Below are 18899 nucleotides of genomic sequence, written 5' to 3' on the forward strand. Positions count from 1 at the left end.
AAAGTTTCTCCTACAAAACATTAATAATAAAGTCCAAATGTGTTTTGCTAAAAACAATTGACTCAATGAGCGTCAGACAGGAGGAATCCTCGTATCCGTTTACATCTGCGGCCCAAACAATCAAAAATTCCTGTTTCCTGTGAGTCCGAGACTTGAATGGACACTGACCGTATTTTGACTTTTTTGAACATCAGTACAGATACAAATGCTTATATAAACGCGAATACGCTCATCTCTATGAATGCACACACGCACACCCTATCTCTATGAACATCTCCGAGAGACTGAACCGGCATATCATCTTTAGATTTTACGAAAACATTGTAGGCGCCTCGTAGTCGACGGAAACGTCTTCTCCCACTGAACGCGTATCGCCAGAAATCTTAAAATAAATCCAGAATAAATGCGAGCATCAGGACTTAGGCCTTATTTGGTAACAAAGTTTTTTCTAAGTATTCAAAGAATACTACAGTTTTTTAAAATACCACAATTTTAATTCTTGAGAGCTGTTTGGCTATTAGAGAAAACAGAGTATTAAAATAACAGTATATTAAAAACCACAGTTTTTTCTCCGTCTAAAAAAAGAACCCTCGACCTCTTTTTTTAAAACTGAGCACGCCAAAGAAACGCTGCATCGCTCGTCTCCTTCCTGCCTTTAAGCCACAGCCAGCATGCAAAGGAGAGATCAACACGCGTATGCTGATCTTCGTTCTCCTGCCTCCGCACGGCCGCATCGTTCCCGTTCCTGCTGTCCAGTGCCAGCCGAGAGGAACGAAAGGCCATTATAAACGGAGAGCGAAATTGTCTTGTTGCCCTGTCGTGAAGTTGGCCGGCACGCTGCCCTTGGTTAGCACAAGGGATCCAATCCAATACAACAGGGAAAGCTTGCAGCAGGTTATGGACAGGACAAATGCCATCTTCAATCTAGTTGAGGACAAGCCTGAGTCCACGCGGAGCCGCTGGCAGCTCCGTGTCGTGTTCAACTGCCTCCTTCTAGCTTTGTGCATGGCAATTCAGTGTATGCGGCTGCTTGTTATGCATGGCCGTTCAGTCATGCGGCTAGTTAGCTAGCACCGGCCGGGCGCATTGCAACTGCTCAATACAGCTAGCTAGCTAGTTAATTTACGTTGTTGTCAGGGGCGGAGACAAGGGGGCGAGCAGGGGCTAGACCCCTGCCAATCGTTCGCCTCCCCCCCTCCCAACGATATCTAGTAGGTAGTAGTATACGTAGTATATTGTATATACGCTAATTGGCCGGAGATAATCACATCATTAGTCCATATAAGATTAGAAATTAGCCCATATGAGTACTAATATAATAACTATTCTAGACCGAAAGCCCAATAACCCATGTCATTGACTCATTGTCAATCCATCCATGCGGCCATGCGATCAATCCATCCATTGACCGTGTCCTGCACTAGGGCATTGTTTGCCGCTGCCGCCCAGCCGCCACTGCCTGGCTGCCTCTCCCGCTCAGGTAAGGCGCTCACCAGTCATCACGCTGCCGCCGCCCCTATTCTATCGGTTGCGCTGATCTGTCATCTTTGTTCGCTGTGTGTCCAGTGTGTAAGGACTAAGGAAGAAGTACTGGAGGAGAGAAGGAGGCTTCATTACATAAGAGTTTTGCAGTGAGAAAGGAAGATCAGATAGAGGAAGGTATCACTATGTACTTGTAGCTATCAGTTATTATGAATTAAAATCCTACCATCCTAATCTGGTGTGTTAGTGTTGTCTACAGAATAGTGAATTAATCTATTAATCATGGTTTTCCTTTATATAGTAGTCAATGAGGAAGCGAAAAACACCAACAACTAGGGGGATAAATTCCTTTTTCACGCCAGTTGGATCAACTTCAAGCTCCAACACTACTGGTGCCGAAAATATGATTCTATCTGAGGAGCAACCTGTTGCAGATAACCAAACAAATGATATTCTTGTTGATATGCAAACTGATGAGCAACAGGTTGTGGCACCGGAAGAAGTTGCAGCAGGAGAAGGTACAATTGAAAGCACAAAATATGTAAGGGACCCTGGTATGCGCCAGCAAATTTGGGAACTCCCTCATGATGAGAAAGAAGAAGCACGCCGCTTCTATATTTTGAAGGGAGCTTATCAACCATACATGAGAGAATATCCATATAATAAACCAGGAAAAAATCGTCATCGATTTCAATACAGTTATTTCAATTCTTTTCCTTGGCTTGAGTATTCGATGGAAACACATCGTGCATACTGCCTACCTTGTTTTCTCTTCACAAAAAGGCCAAGTGAAAGGTGTGGCTCTGATGCATTCACAGTCAAGGGATTTAATAATTGGAAGAAGGTGAATGATGGAAACGAATGTGCTTTCTTAACTCCGCTCATAACTTTTCTCGGCGGTGTCATGATAATCTGAAAAATAGTTTGACTCACATCGACAAGGCAATGGTGAAAGTGTGTGCAAAAAAGGTCGCGGATGCAAGGCTAAGGCTTAAAGTTACAATTGATTGCATCAAGTAAGCAAACTTTTCTGTTTTGAGAATTCAAATATTTTATAATGTACAATAAAGCAAGTTATGACCTTTTTTCTTGTTGATTTCATCAAATGGTTAACATTCCAAGCTTGTGCTTATAGAGGCCATGACGAATCTCCGGGATCAAGTAATCAGGGTAATTTTCTTCATCTGGTGAGGTTCTTGGCTTCTTATAGCAAAGAGGTGAATGCGGTTGTTTTGGAAAATGCTCCAAGGAATGCGAAGTACACCTCCCATACAGTGCAACTAGAAATCCTCACATTACTTTCTAGTAGAGTTAAGGAAAAAAAATTGGAGATGAGATTGGTACTAGCAAGTTCTGCATAATGGTAGACGAAGCATGAGATGAATCAAAGAAAGAGCAAATGGCATTGGTTCTTCGATTCCCAAGCACCGAGGGGTTCATACAGGAGCGTTTTCTTGATGTAATTCATGTCACTGACACTACTGCTTTGACTCTCAAGAAGGCAATTTGCAAAGTCCTTTCTGATAATAATTTGAATGTCCAAGACATCAGAGGACAAGGCTATGACGGGGCAATTAATATGAGAGGTGAATGGAATGGATTGAAGGCTCTAATTCTGAATGACTGTCCTTATGCATATTATGTGCATTGCATGGCTCATCAGTTACAGTTAGCGCGTGTTGCCGCGTCAAGGGAGGTACATGATGTGCATAACTTTTTCCAAAATGCAAATTTCATTATAAATGTTGTTCGCACATCGACTAAATGTAATGATGAGTTGTTAGCAAATAAAGCTGCGGAGATTGCACGCGAAATTGAATTGGGAGAACTCGATACAGGAAAAGGGCAAAATCAGATAGGGACTTTACAAAGACCTGGTGACACTAGATGGAGTTCCCACTTCAAGTCAATTCAGAGTTTACAGAAGATGTTTGGCGCTACAGTTGAGGTCCTAAGGAGTATAGCAAATGACCGTGCAGCCTCGAAATATTCTAGAGGAGATGCCGTAGGAGCCCTAAAAATAATTATGTCATTTGATTTTGTGTGCATTTTACATCTAATGGAGAAAATCATGAAAATCACTGATGTTTTATGTCAAACACTCCAAAAGAAGTCACTAGATATTCTGAATGCATTAGATTTGGTATCAACCACAAAGGTGCTACTTGGTAAGCTGAGAGAAGATGGTTGGGATCCCCTTCTTCAGGAGGTTCAATCTTTTTGTTTGAAGCATGAGATTGACATCCCTGATCTGAATAGCAGGTAACATATATTTTCTTATTCATATAATATAGAATATTATTTATCACATTTACTAATATATGATGTGATTTGTATGTATGTAGATGTAACAAAGTCTCGCAACAAACATGATAACACTACTACATTACATCACTACAAAGCAGATGTGTTAAATGTTGCCATAGATCAGCAATAGGTTGAGCTAAATGATCGTTTTGGTGTTCAAAACACAGAGCTTTTGACACTTTGTGCATCTTTGGATCCACAGCATGACTCATTTGACGTCTCTAATATATGCACATTAGTGGAAAATTTTTTATCCTGTTGACTTTTCTAGTCAAGAACGAGCTCATTTGGAGTCTCAACTTCCCCATTTCCAGCTTGATGTTTGCAACCATCCGGAGCTAAAGAGTTCGCCCTCACTTGCCGAGGGAGTCCTAGATTAGGGGGTATCCGGACAGCCAGATTGTATCCTTTGGCCGGACTATTGGACTACGAAGATACAAGATTTAAGACTTCGTCCCGTGTCCGGATGGGACTCTCCTTGGCGTGGAAGGCAAGCTTGGCAATACGGATGTGTAGATCTCCTTCCTTGTAACCGACTCTGTGTAACCCTAGCCCCCTCCGGTGTCTATATAAACCGGAGGGTTTTAGTCCATAGGACAACATACAATCATACTATAGGCTAGCTTCTAGGGTTTAGCCTCTTCGATCTTGTGGTAGATCAACTCTTGTACTAGTCATATTATCAAGAACAATCAAGCAGGACGTAGGGTATTACCTCCATCAAGAGGGCCCGAACCTGGGTAAAACATCGTGTCCCCTGCCTCCTGTTACCATCCGCCTTAGACGCACAGTTCGGGACCCCCTACCCGAGATCCGCCGGTTTTGACACTGACATTGGTGCTTTCATTGAGAGTTCCTCTGTGTCGTCATCATTAGGCTTGATGGTTCCTTCAATCATCGATAGCGATGCAGTCCACGGTGAGACTTCTCTCCCCGGACAGATCTTTGTATTCGGTGGCTTCGCACTGCGGGCCAACTCGCTTGGCCATCTGGAGCAGATCGAGAGTTACGCCCCTGGCCACCAGGTCAGGTTTGGAAGCTTAAACTACATGGCCGACATCCGTGGAGACTTGATCTTCGACAGATTTGAGCCCCTGCCGAGTGCGTCGCACGGTCACGATGAGCATGATTTAGCTCTACCATCGGACGATGTTCAGGAGATCCCTGATGACCCACAAGTATAGGGGATCTATCGTAGTCCTTTTGATAAGTAAGAGTGTCGAACCCAACGAGGAGCAGAAGGAAATGATAAGCGGTTTTCAGCAAGGTATTCTCTGCAAGTACTGAAATAAGTGGTAACAGATAGTTTTGTGATAGGATAAATTGTAACGAGCAACAAGTAACAAAAGTAAATAAAGTGCAGCAAGATGGCCCAATCCTTTTGTAGAAAAGGACAAGCCGGAACAAACTCTTATAATAGGAAAAGCGCTCCCGAGGACACATGGGAATATCGTCAAGCTAGTTTAAATCACGTTCATATGATTCACATTCGATACTTTGATAATTTGATATGTGGGTGGACCGGTGCTTGGGTGCTGTTCTTACTTGAACAAGCATCCCACTTATGATTAACCTCTATTGCAAGCATCCGCAACTACAACAAAAGTATTAAGGTAAACCTAACCATAGCATGAAACATATGGATCCAAATCAGCCCCTCATGAAGCAACGCATAAACTAGGGTTTAAGCTTCTGTCACTCTAGCAAACCATCATCTACTTATTACTTCCCAATGCCTTCCTCTAGGCCCAAATAATGATGAAGTGTTATGTAGTCGACGTTCACATAACACCACTAGAGGCTAGACAACATACATCTTATCAAAATATCAAAGGAATACCAAATTCACATGACTACTCATAGCAAGACTTCTCCCTTGTCCTCAGGAACGAACGTAATTACTCACAAAACATATTCATGTTCATAATCAGAGGGGTAATAATATGCATATAGGATCTGAACATATGATCTTCCACCAATTAAACCAACTAGCATCACCTACAAGGAGTAATCAACACTACTACCAACCTACTAGCACCAATCCCGGACTTTGAGACAAGAATTGGATACAAGAGATGAACTAGGGTTTGGAGATGAGATGGTGCTGGTGAAGATGTTGATGGATATTGCCCTCTCCCGATGAGAGGAGCGTTGGTGATGACGATGGTGATGATTTCCCCCTCCCGGAGGGAAGTTTCCCCGGCAGAACAGCTCTGCCGGAGCTCTAGATTGGATCCGCCAAGGTTCCGCCTCGTGGCGGCGGAGTCCCGTCCCGAAAAGTTCCTTCCTATTTTTTTCTCATCGAAAGACCTCATATAGGAGAAGATGGACGTCGGAGAGCCACCAGGGGGCCCACGAGGTAGGGGGCACGCCCTAGGGGGGGCGCCCCCCACCCTCGTGAGCAGGGTGTGGGCCCCTGGCCTTCATCTTTGGCGAGGATTTTTATTTATTTATTTTAAGACGTTCCGTGGAGTTTCAGGACTTTTGGAGTTGCGCAGAATAGGTCTCTAATATTTGCTCCTTTTCCAACCCAGAATTCCAGCTGCCGGCATTCTCCCTCTTTTTGTAAACCTTGTAAAATAAGAGAGAATAGCCATAAGTATTGTGACATAAAGTGAAATAATAGTCCATAATGCAATAAATATCGATATAAAAGCATGATGCAAAATGGACGTATCAACTCCCCCAAGCTTAGACCTCGCTTGTCCTCAAGCGAAAAGCCGATAACAATAAATATGTCCTCATGTTTAGAGGTAGAGGCGTCGATAAAAATAAAATACGGACATGAAGGCATCATGATTATTCTCATAACAACAACATATATAGATTTTGTCATATGATTACTTATGTTCAAGTGATGATCTATTCACAATGCAAAAGTATAAATCATAAACCTTATTGGGCTCCGACAAACTATAATCTCAGTCATTAAAGCAATTGCAATTTATCATAACATCGGAAAGAGTCTATGTCAGAGCTAAAAAGCAAGTCCACATACTCAACTATCATTTAGTCCTCCATAATTGCTAACACTCACGCGATACTTATGGTTACGGAGTTTTAATCAGACACAGAGAAAGATAGGGGCTTATAGTTTTGCCCCACAACCTTTTACCTCAAGGGTAATGTCAACAATAATGGTTCATGCTCCCCGACATCCAATTAGATATATATGTCATGTTCTTTCCAACATGCTGAGCTTGCCAAAGGATAAAATGAAAAAGGAAAGGTGAAGATCACCATGACTCTTGCATAAGATAGAAGATAATAATAAAGGATAGGCCCTTCGCAGAGGGAAGCAGAGGTTGCCATGCGCTTTTATGGTTGGATGCATAAAATCTCAATGCAAAAGAACGTCACTTTATATTGCCCCTTGTGATATGAACCTTTATTATGCAGTCTGTCGCTTTTATTACTTCCACATCACAAGATCGTATAAAGCTTATTTCTCCCACACCAATCAATCATACATGTTTAGAGCAATTTTTATTGCTTTGCACCGATGACAACTTACTTGAAGGATCTTACTCAATCCATAGGTAGATATGGTGGACTCTCATGGCAAAACTGGTTTAAGGGTATTTGGAAGCACAAGTAGTATTTCTACTTGGTGCTGAGAATTTGGCTAGCATGAGGGGGAAAGGCAAGCTCAACAAGTTAGAGGATCCATGACAACATACTTTATCTCAGATATAAGAAAGACATAACTCATTACGTTGTCTTCCTTGGCCAACATCAACTCTTTGGCATGTCATATTTTAATGAGTGCTCCCAATCATAAAAGATGTCAATGATAATATATCTATATGTGAAGACCTCTCTTTCCTTATTACTTCCTATTAATTGCAACAATGACCAAAGCTATGTCTGCCAACTCCCAACAACTTTTAATCATCATACTCTTTCTATGTGAAGTCATTACTCTCAGTAAGATCAATATGAACTTTTTGTTTCTTTTTATTCCTTTTCTCTTTTCTTTTATTCACCCAAGATCATGGCAAAATAATCAAGCCCTTGACTCAACACTAATCTTTATTATATATGGCTCGCGGACCCGATTACATAGAGAGATCATAAAGCAAAACTCAAAACTAGATCATGCCATAAACTTTATTCTACTAGATCAAGATACTACTAATAGGATCGAACTAAGAAAAACGGTAAAGATAGGAGTTGTGATTGTGATATGATACCGGGGCACCTCCCCCAAGCTTGGTAGTTGCCAAGGGGAGTGCCCATACCCATGTGATTATATCTCCTTGGTTGGTGAAGAAGGTGGAGGTGTTGTTGATGATGCGGGCTTGTCATCCATCTTCCAAGGCATAGGTTCACCATCATAGAAGGATGATCGAGTCTCCAGAATCCTCGAATCTGCAGCCAAACTCATTCTTTTGAATCTATATTCATACTCACAGTTTTGGTTTTGCAGGTCATAGATTTGGGCTTGGAGGTGCTCGATCTTCTCATATAGCTTGAAGATGGCCTCCTCGGTGTTCTTGGCATCCGGCTTGTAGTTGTTGGTGAACTCCGCGAGCATCGTGTGGCTAGCGTTGATTCCACGCTCCACCATCCCCTGGCACTTGAAAACTTGTTGCTCCATTGCTTCGAGCCTCGTCTCCACGCTTCCGGTTTCCTTTGGTCCCTCAACATCGCGGATGTGCAACAACCTATCACGCATCTCAATGGTTTGAGGGTGTCGTAGCACCTCCGCGAGGTAAGGGTTGATGACCTTATCAAAGAACTTGTCCTTGGAAGCACTTGGGGACGTCATGATAATCTAGATCTGTCAGAAAAACAGCTCGAAACAAGAACAGAGGAGGTTCGCGTGATACGGGAGTCAAAACCGTCGAGAGAATATATAATGAATTTTTACCGACCAAAATACGTAACGTGCAAGAAAACGGAGTCCGGAAGGTACACGAGGTGCTCACGAGGTAGGGGGCGCGCCCACCACCCTCGTGGGGCCCTTGTGTCCTTCCCGGACTGCTACTTATTTTTCTATTTTTCTAAATATTCCAAAACGGAGAAATATTGCCTTAAAAATTGTTTTGGAGTCGGTTTACTTACCGTGCCACATACCTATTCCTTTTCGGAGTCTGAAACATTCCGGAAAGTGTCTCTTATGTATTCCTCTGGGGTTACGGTTTCAATAATATTGGTTTCAACATTTATGGGATTACCTGAGATATAATGTTTAATTCTTTGACCATTTACCACCTTCGGATTTGTGCACTTGAAGTTGTTGATCTTTATGGCACCGGAACGATAGACCTCTTCGATAACATAGGGGCCTTCCCATTTAGAGAGAAGTTTTCCTGCAAAAAATCTTAAACGAGAGTTGTATAGCAATACATAATCACCTACATTAAACTCACACTTTTGTATCCTTTTGTCATGCCGTCTTTTAACTTTTTCTTTAAACAACTTGGCATTTTCATAAGCTTGGGTTCTCCATTCATCAAGTGAGTTGATATCAAATAACCTCCTTTCACCGGCAAGTTTAAAATCATAGTTGAGCTCTTTAATAGCCCAATATGCCTTATGTTCTAGTTCGAGAGGTAAGTGACATGCTTTTCCATAAACCATTTTATACGGAGACATACCCATAGGATTTTTATATGCGGTTCTATAAGCCCATAATGCATCATCAAGTTTTTTGGACCAATTCTTTCTAGACTTATTAACAGTCTTTTGCAAAATTAATTTGAGCTCTCTATTTCTCAACTCTACTTGACCACTAGACTGTGGGTGATAAGGAGATGCAATTCTATGATTAACATCATATTTAGCAAGCATTTTACGGAAAGCACCATGAATAAAGTGTGAGCCACCGTCAGTCATTAAATATCTAGGGACTCCAAACCTCGGGAAAATAACTTCCTTAAGCATTTTAATAGAAGTGTTATGATCAACACTACTAGTTGGAATAGCTTCTACCCACTTAGTAACGTAATCAACAACAACTAAAATATGTGTGTATCCATTAGAGGCAGGAAAAGGTCCCATATAATCAAAGCCCCAAACATCAAATGGTTCAATAACAAGAGAATAATTCATAGGCATTTCTTGACGTCTACTAATATTACCAATTCTTTGACATTCATCACAAGACAAGACAAACTTACAAGCATCCTTGAAGAGAGTAGGCCAATAAAAACCAGATTGCAATACCTTATGTGCAGTTCTATCTCCAGCGTGGTGTCCTCCATAAGTCTCGGAATGACACTTGCGTAGGATCTGTTCCTGTTCATGCTTAGTGTAGCGACCAGATCTCAAACAGTCTGATCTCTGTGCTCCGGTGTCATCCCTGGATTAGTAATGCTGACACCACACAGTACTCGGAGGATTTATAACAGAGTAGCAATCACACACTTATTACATCGAGTGTCTCAAAGGAGAACTTATTACAGTAAGTATGGCTTAAGGCCATCTAATAACGATAACAGCGGAAGGCTTCGAAGATAAGTGAGTCCATCAACTCCAACGGCATCACTGAGTATAGGACCACGACCTAAAACTCCTTAATCGTCGTCTGAAAAGTCTGCAACATTAATGTTGCAGCCCGAAACGGGTCAGCACATGGAATATGCTGGCAATGTAACACATAGAGAGTAATGGAATGAAACAACTATACTATATGCATATTTAGCTGGTGGAAAGCTCTATGGTTACAGTTTTGCGTAAAGCCAATTTTTCCCTACTTTAAAGGAATAAATTTTAACTATCATGGTAGTTGTTAAACATTGAGAATGGTTGACAGCATTCTCAATCCCAATTAAACATCATCATTAAACATAACCCAACAAAATTAATTTAGAGTAACATGTTGAGATTCACATGAAAATCCAGGTACTAGATACTCAAGATGTCCATAACCGGGGACACGACTAACCATGATTAGTTTATTACACTCTACAGAGGTTTGCTCACTTTTCCCCACAAGACTCGATCACCTCCGTTTGGTTTCTCGCACTACATGGTGTTTGAGAAGACGGATGACCGAGACATAGTCTTTCAGAAGCGCTAGCACCTTACGATGGATAGACCGTACCACCTACATCCCCTACATCTGCTAGTTTACCACTATAAGAGTTCGCACAACTTAGTCAACTATGCTAGAGCCCATAATAGCTTGTGGCTGCACACGAAAGTTTCTAGTATGAATAGTCTCATGATCCCTTTGAGCCTGGGTGGCGGTCCAAAAGAAAACAGGCAAGTCCTGGAATATCCAGGTGCCTCAATCCACCCAGATGTGTGTTTAAGTTTCCACCTTAGATAAACCATTAATTAATCAAACTCACATCTGTCATGGATTTCACTCACCCAATCCACGTCTACTAGCATAGCATGGCACAATAAGCAAACGTAGAAGTAACTCCCAAAGGTTTGATAATAAACAGGTAATAGGTACTACCTCATCTACTTCCCATCCCACAATTTAATTAGGTCCTAATCGTGCAATGTGTGAGGATTGATCTAATGCAATAAAACTGGGTAGTAGAAAAGGTATGATCAAAGTGTTACTTGCCTTGCTGATGATCCGCGAAACCTAACGATTCGAAGTAACAGGCGGCGCACTCCGGGTACTCTATCGCAGACAAACAAACAAGTATACAATAAGTACTCATCTAATGAACAGGTAAAACTCAAATAAGAGATCTAACCAGAAGGTTCAACTTAAGAACTCCGGTTCGCAAAAAGAATCAAATCGAACGAAGCAACGCAAATCAAACTGTGAAAGAAAACAACTTCATTCTACTAATCTGGATCTAGGGAAAATTTTACAGTAGCAAAATCTTGTTTAAGTTGGTTAAACGAATAGAGGGTTTTGAGACGAATCCCTAGGCGCTTGAGTCGCCTGATTCCGATAAATGAGCGAAAAGTTAAACTAAAACGAAAATCGGATCAGGAATCGCAACAGAAAAATCACGGATTTAATCCGAGAAAAATAAAAACGACGAACGCCGAATTTTTTTCTCTTTTTTTTCGGCACGGAAAACGAGGCACGACGAACCTCGGGCGGCGGGATCGTCGGCGGCGGCGGCGGCTCCAGCGGCGCGCGCAGATCGAGGCGGGGCTGATGGGCTGGGGCGGCTCGGGGCGGCGCTATTTAAAGGCTGCCCGCGGACGGTGTCCCGCTCGGGTACGGCCCGAAGTCGGTTCGTTTTTTTAATTATTCCGCTCGGATGAAAAATAAAAAGAAATACTAAACGGACTCCAAAAATTCCGAAATAAATTTTCACGGGCTTCTAAAATCAAGCCGCACAAGGTGAACATTTATTTGGGCCCTAAATGCAATTTTGAAAAACGGACTTTTTCCTAAATTCAAATAAAACACCGAAAAACTCCGAAATAAAATCTTATTTGATTTTATTATTAAATCCTCAATATTTCTTTATTTTTGGAAAGTCATTTTATTCCCTCTCTCATATTTTTGTAGTAGAAATAATTGATGATAAAATAAATAAAATCAAATGATCCTATTCTCAAAATTTGAGAAAACTCAAATATGAAAATAACGAAATCCCCAACTCTCTCCGTGGGTCATTGAGTTGCGTAGAATTTCTAGGATCAACCAAAATGCAAAAATAAAATATGATATGCATGATGATCTAATGTGTAACATTCCAAATTGAAAATTTGGGATGTTACAAACCTACCCCCCCTTAAGATGAATCTCGCCCTCGAGATTCGGGTTGGCTAGAAAATAGGTGAGGGTGGTCCTTGATCAAATCTTCCTCTCGCTCCCAGGTGGCTTCATCCTCTGAGTGGTGGCTCCACTGAACTTTGCAAAACTTAATAACCTTGCTGCGAGTAACTCGGTTGGCAAACTCGAGAATCTTGACTGGTTTCTCCTCGTAGGTCAAATCGTTATCCAACTGAATAGTTTCCAAAGGCACTGTATCTCTCAATGGTATGTCAGCCATCTCCGCGTGACATTTCTTTAACTGAGAAACATGGAACACATCATGTACTCCTGACAATCCTTCGGGCAATTCCAACTTGTAGGCTACTTCTCCCATACGCTCCAAAACTCGATATGGTCCTACAAATCGTGGTGCTAACTTCCCTTTAACTCCAAAACACTTTGTTCCCCGAAGTGGTGATACTCGAAGATAAGCTCTATCTCCAACTTCGTAAATTGTCTCCTTGCGTTTAGAATCTGCATAACTCTTCTGTCTGGACTGGGCTACCTTGAGCCTATCGCGAATCAACTTCACCTTCTGTTCAGACTCTTTAATCAAGCCAGGTCCGAACAACTGGCGGTCTCCAACTTCGTCCCATGACAGCTGTGTCCTGCACATCCTTCCGTACAAAGCTTCGAAAGGGGCCATCTTCAAACTGGTTTGGTAACTGTTGTTGTAAGAGAAATCTTCATATGGCAAATTATCGTCCCAACTAGATCCATAATCTAGCGCACAAGCTCTCAGCATATCCTCCAAACTCTGATTGACTCTCTCGGTCTGTCCATCTGTCTGTGGATGAAAAGCTGTACTGAATTCTAGCCTGGTACCCAAAGTTTCGTGCAACTGCTTGCAGAACTCTGAGGTAAACTGGGTTCCTCTATCCGATACGATACTCCTTGGAACTCCATGCAGACATATGATCCTGGTCATGTATATCTTTGCCAACTTAGCACTGGTATAAGTGGTTACTGGGATGAAATGAGCTACTTTCATCAATCGATCAACTACAACCCAAATCGAGTCATGGCCTGAACGAGTCCTGGGCAATCCCGTGATAAAATCCATGCCTAGCTTATCCCACTTCCATTCGGGTATCGGCAATGGTTGTAACAATCCTGCTGGCTTCTGATGCTCTGCCTTTACTCTCTGACATACATCACAAACTGCTACATACTCCGGTATATCCTTCTTCATTCCGGTCCACCAAAAAATATCCTTCAAATCCAGATACATCTTGGTATTTCCTGGGTGAATCGAATACGGTGAGTCGTGTGCCTCTTGCAAAATCAACTTCCTGATCTCCGGGTCATTGGGCACGTAAACGCGGTCTTCAAACCATAGGGTATCGTATTCATCCTCACGAAATCCCTTAGCTTTTCCTTTGCTCAGTTTCTCCTTTATAGCGGCAATCTCTTTGTCAGCTTTCCGAGCTTCCCTGATTTTATCCATCAAGGTTGACTGAATCTCCATTGCTGCTACATAACCTCTCGGAACTATTTCCAAACATAGTTCACGAAGATTTTCGGCTAACTCCCTTGGTATTCCTCCCGTCATTAATGTATTGACATGGCTCTTGCGACTTAATGCGTCAGCTACTACATTAGCCTTTCCGGGGTGGTAATGCAATCTCATATCATAATCCTTGATGAGCTTCAACCATCTCCTTTGTCTGAGGTTTAACTCCTTCTGTGTTAAAATGTATTTCAAACTCTTATGATCCGTGTACACCTCACAATGATTTCCAATGAGGAAATATCTCCATGTCTTCAATGCATGCACTACGGCTGCTAACTCCAAATCATGTGTAGCATAATTCAACTCATGAGGCTTCAGCTGTCATGAGGCATATGAAACAACTCTCCCTTCCTGCATAAGCACTGCTCCAAGTCCTCGACGTGAAGCGTCGCAATACACCTCATAATCATTGGTCTGGTCTGGCAAAATCAACACTGGTGAGGTAACCAAACGTTTCTTCAACTCCTGGAAACTAGCCTCACACTCCTCTGTCCATATGAACTTGGTATCCTTCTTCAACAACTCAGTCATAGACTTCGCAATCTTTGAGAAATTCTCAATAAATCTCCGGTAGTATCCTGCGAGTCCAAGAAAACTCCAGATCTCTCCAACTGTTGTTGGGGCTTCCCACTTGGTCACGGTTTCAACTTTAGCGGGATCTACTGCTATACCTTCTCCAGATATAACATGTCCGAGGAATCCTACTTCCTTCAACCAAAACTCACATTTGCTGAACTTGGCATATAATTGATGTTCTCTGAGCTTTCCAAGTGCCAAACGCAAATGCTCCTTATGTTCCTCTTCATTCTTCAAGTAAACCAGGATATCATCAATGAACACTACGACAAACTTATCCAAAAACTCCATAAACACTTTGTTCATCATGTTCATAAAATAGGCAGGTGCGTTAGTCAGACCAAATGACATAACGGTATACTCATACAACCCATACCTGGTGGTAAAAGCTGTCTTCGTAATATCCTGTTCTCGAATCTTCAACTGGTGGTATCCTGATCGCAGATCGATCTTGGAAAATACCTTAGCTCCTTGCAATCGATCAAACAGATCATTGATCATCAGTAGTGGGTACTTGTTCTTGATCGTTACTTCATTCAATCCTCGATAATCTACAACCATCCTTAACGATCCATCCTTCTTCTCCACTAGAAGTACTGACGATCCCCAAGGTGAAGAACTTGGGTGAATATATCCTTTATCCAGTAACTCCTTAATCTACTTCTTAATTTCCACCAAATCCTTTGCTGGCATCCTATATGGTCTCTTTGATATTGGCCCTGTGCCTGGCAATAGCTCAATCAAAAACTCGATATCTCTATCCGGTGGCATGCCTGGCAACTCCTCTGGAAATACATCAGAGAAATCCCTTACCACTGGTACTTCCTCCTGCACAACTCCTGTTAGGAAATTTACTTGAGTCCTCTTTGGCACATGCCGGGGTACATACTTGATCCTTCTCCCTTCTGGGGTGGTAAGCAAAATTGACTTACTAGCACATTCTATATTCCCTTCATACTTTGATAACCAATCCATGCCTAATATCACATCCAATCCTTGAGATTCCAATACTATTAGGTCTGAGGGAAAAACATAGTTACCAATCCTTAATGGTAACCGATCACACCATAGACTAGCCACATACTCTGCTCCGGGCGAGGTTACCAACATGGGTGACCTAAGGGCTTGGGTTGGTAGGTTATACTTATCCACAAATCCCCTTGAGATGTATGAATGCGATGCACCAGTATCAAAAAGAACGAGTGCAGTAAATGACTTAACCAAAAACTTACCTATTACTGCATCGGGCTGAGCTTCAACCTCCTCCACGCTAACGTGGTTCACCTGTCCCCTGTTGAAAGGGTTCGGCTTCTTCCCAGAACTTCCATTGCTATTTCCATTTTGTAATTCAGGACATTCATTGGCATAATGTCCTGTCTTTGAACACTTAAAGCAAGTGACTTGGCTCAAGTCCTTCTTGGCTGGGGTTGAGGGGTTGGTGCGGTTCTGGCCGTTGCTTCCTCCGTTGCCATTACCATTCTTGGTGCCATTGTGATTGTGCGAGCTACCTCCTCCATGGGTATGCTGAAAATGTCCTCCCAGTCTAGGGGTAAAACATGGCTTCTGCTGAGCTCCTGAATTGTACTTTCCTTGTCCATACTTCCTCTTGCGGTTCTCAATCTGCTGCTGCTTACCTTCAATCATAAGAGCACGATCTACCAACTCCTGGTAGTTGTTGAAGGTGGCTACCATCAACTGCATGCTCAACTCATCATTCAGTCCTTCCAGAAACTTCTCCTGCTTAGCTGCATCCGTAGCGACGTCATCTGGGGCATAACGTGCTAACATACTAAATTCCTCCACATACTGGCCAACTGTCCGTCCTCCTTGGCGCAAGTTGCGAAACTCACGCTTCTTCATGGCCATAGCTCCTGCTGAAACATGTGCAGTACGAAAAGCCTGCTGAAATTGGTCCCATGTGACAGTGTTAACTGGAAAAGTGGCTGTGAAATTTTCCCACCATGATGCTGCGGGTCCTTCTAGCTGATGTGCGGCAAACTTCACCTTCTCCGCATCTGTGCATCCTACTATGGTCAACTCCCTAGCTGTCTTGCGGAGCCAATCATCTGCTACTATCGGCTCGGTGCTACTGGAAAACACCGGCAGATTCGGCCTAAGAAAACGGGCTAAGTGGTCAACAGGTGGTGGTGGTGGTGGGTTGTTGTTGTTCCCCTGATTCTGATTCTGGACTAGTAACTGCATCAATGTGTTCTGCTGCTGGATCAACTGGGTGAGCTCTGGTGGAAAGGTAAATCCGGGGTCACGTCTCAGAGGCATCTGAGGGTTTAGAAAAGATGAGATATAAGAATAGAGGAGTCTAAAGAGAAAACACTACCCATATGCACATGAGGCAAAACAAACAATTCACTTCAATCAATCAAACAAGGGCATACAATCGATCTATCTATCGCAAAAGTGCTCGGACTACTATATTTACATGGTGGACTACTACTACTGATGAGGTGGTCTACTAGAAATATTCTACGGTCGTTGACTCCATAATATCTGCTCCAGCTTCATCAACATAGTCATCATCGCTACTATCTGGTTCCGAATCGGTGCCGTCGATGATGATGTAGTCTTCCGGGCTAATTTCCTGGGGTTCTTCGTCTTCATCTACTGGCGTAGGGTCTCCCATAAATATTCCAATCTTCTTGATCAGGTCATCATTCTTCTCCACCAATACTTCAATTTCCTCTTCATAATCTTCACGTGTAGCCTTGAGTTCTTCCTCCAGTTCCTTGATTCTAGTCTTTGCCTTCTTCAGGTCTATCATGTCGGCGCACATCTGGTTCTCCTGTCGTCGAATGTGCTGGTTTAGCTCCTGGATAAAAGTTGCGATTGATCTATCCTTCCTGGTGCTGATCATCTCCCAGTGTTCATCTCAGCGCCCACAAATCTGGTAGATAGTATCCTTGAGATCCTTGTGTCGGTGTACTCGAGTAGGGGTACCCTAGTACCCCGAACTTGTGCACGGGCAGTCGCAGCATCCCGCGGCAAGGCTTGCCACGATGGCCGCCAAGACCCTCCGCGGCTACTTTGAAGACCATTCAAGAACAAAGTACTCAAACCAAGGCCCCGGCAAGAGGAGCTTGCCGGGAAGGAAACAAGACCCCGGCAAGAGGAGCTTGCCGAGAAGACCACTCAAGGCATACCAAGAAAGCTTGCCGCGACGCGCCGTGCGTCCCGGCAAGGCCCGGTGAGCGACAAGCTCCCGAATACGACAAGGCGATGACCGCGGCAAGGAGCTTGCCGCGGGAAACCCCCACTTCGTGCCCGCGCTCCAGCACACCTGCCAACGTGTCGCTCTGGGACCCTCCCAAGCACACGTGGCAGAGAGGCCGTGCAGCTAGGGGTGCGCGGTGGCAAGCAGGCGCTGACAAGATAACCATCGTGGCAAGCAGGCGCTGACAAGGTAACCATCGTGGCAAACGGTGGCGTCCCTAGCGGTCCATTTCGGTACTGTTTAGGCGACATAAACGGGCAATTAATGCCCTTGTCCCCTGCCGCCAGGGTTAGGTATGATAGCACTGTACAGGTAGCTGTACCAACCACCACTTTTACATTTTTGCCCCCCGTTGCTATGTCGGTAACCCCTTGAGCATATAAAAGGAGGCCCGAGTGCAACGAGGAGGGGGGGCCAGTTCATCCACTCACGCTCGGTCCTGCCAGCCGCCAGTGTGTACTGTAGCACTCCGCGCTCCCGAGCTAGAAATCAATACAAACCACAAAGCAGGAGTAGGGTTTTACGCATCCGTGCGGCCCGAACCTGGGTAAATCGCTCGCGTGCTCCGCCTCGATCTGCTCTTTGCGCCACCTCCGCCCCCCGCCGAACCGAAAGGGACCCGGTCCGCCGGTCCCATAGGTGCCCGTGGATCAGCTACCCCGGCACCTTGCGGTAGACTTCTCCAATGCGTCCCACGGCGATGTGAGCTGCCATGCTCTTTCCTAGACTCAAAGTTGGTGCATCAAAAGAAAATTCTATGGGCTCAGTGACTGGCATGAACGTCCTTCCTGGAACTTGAACTTGAACCATCCAGCGCTCTTCTTCAGGTAAAGTGGCGTTGTAGGTTCCCGTGAAGCTTGGTACTCCTATATTCAGGTATCTAGTGACTTCCTTCAAGTGGCATCCAAAGGGTGTATCTTCATCCGGTTGTGTGAACTTGTTCCTTGCATCCGCCATCCTAAAGAGTAGAAAAGATGAGAGGTCAGAAGAGAAGAGAGTGAGTAGTGATCTAGGTCTTTAGCTTAGTGGTCGTGCCCTACAGTCAGCGTGTGCTCTGATACCATCTCTGTAGCGACCAGACCTCAAACAGTCTGATCTCTGTGCTC

At 43.6% G+C, this 18899-nt stretch overlaps 1 pseudogene; it reads left to right on the plus strand.

The window, feature by feature from the left end:
* The first annotated feature begins 1751 nt into the window (after window positions 1–1751).
* Window positions 1752–18899, plus strand: part of LOC147976580 (uncharacterized) — a 34849-nt pseudogene continuing 17701 nt past the window's right edge.

The sequence above is a fragment of the Triticum urartu genome, chromosome 4A (genome assembly GCF_056163025.1).
Source record: "Triticum urartu cultivar PI428250 chromosome 4A, HENAU_Tu73, whole genome shotgun sequence".
NCBI classification, from domain to species: domain Eukaryota; kingdom Viridiplantae; phylum Streptophyta; class Magnoliopsida; order Poales; family Poaceae; genus Triticum; species Triticum urartu.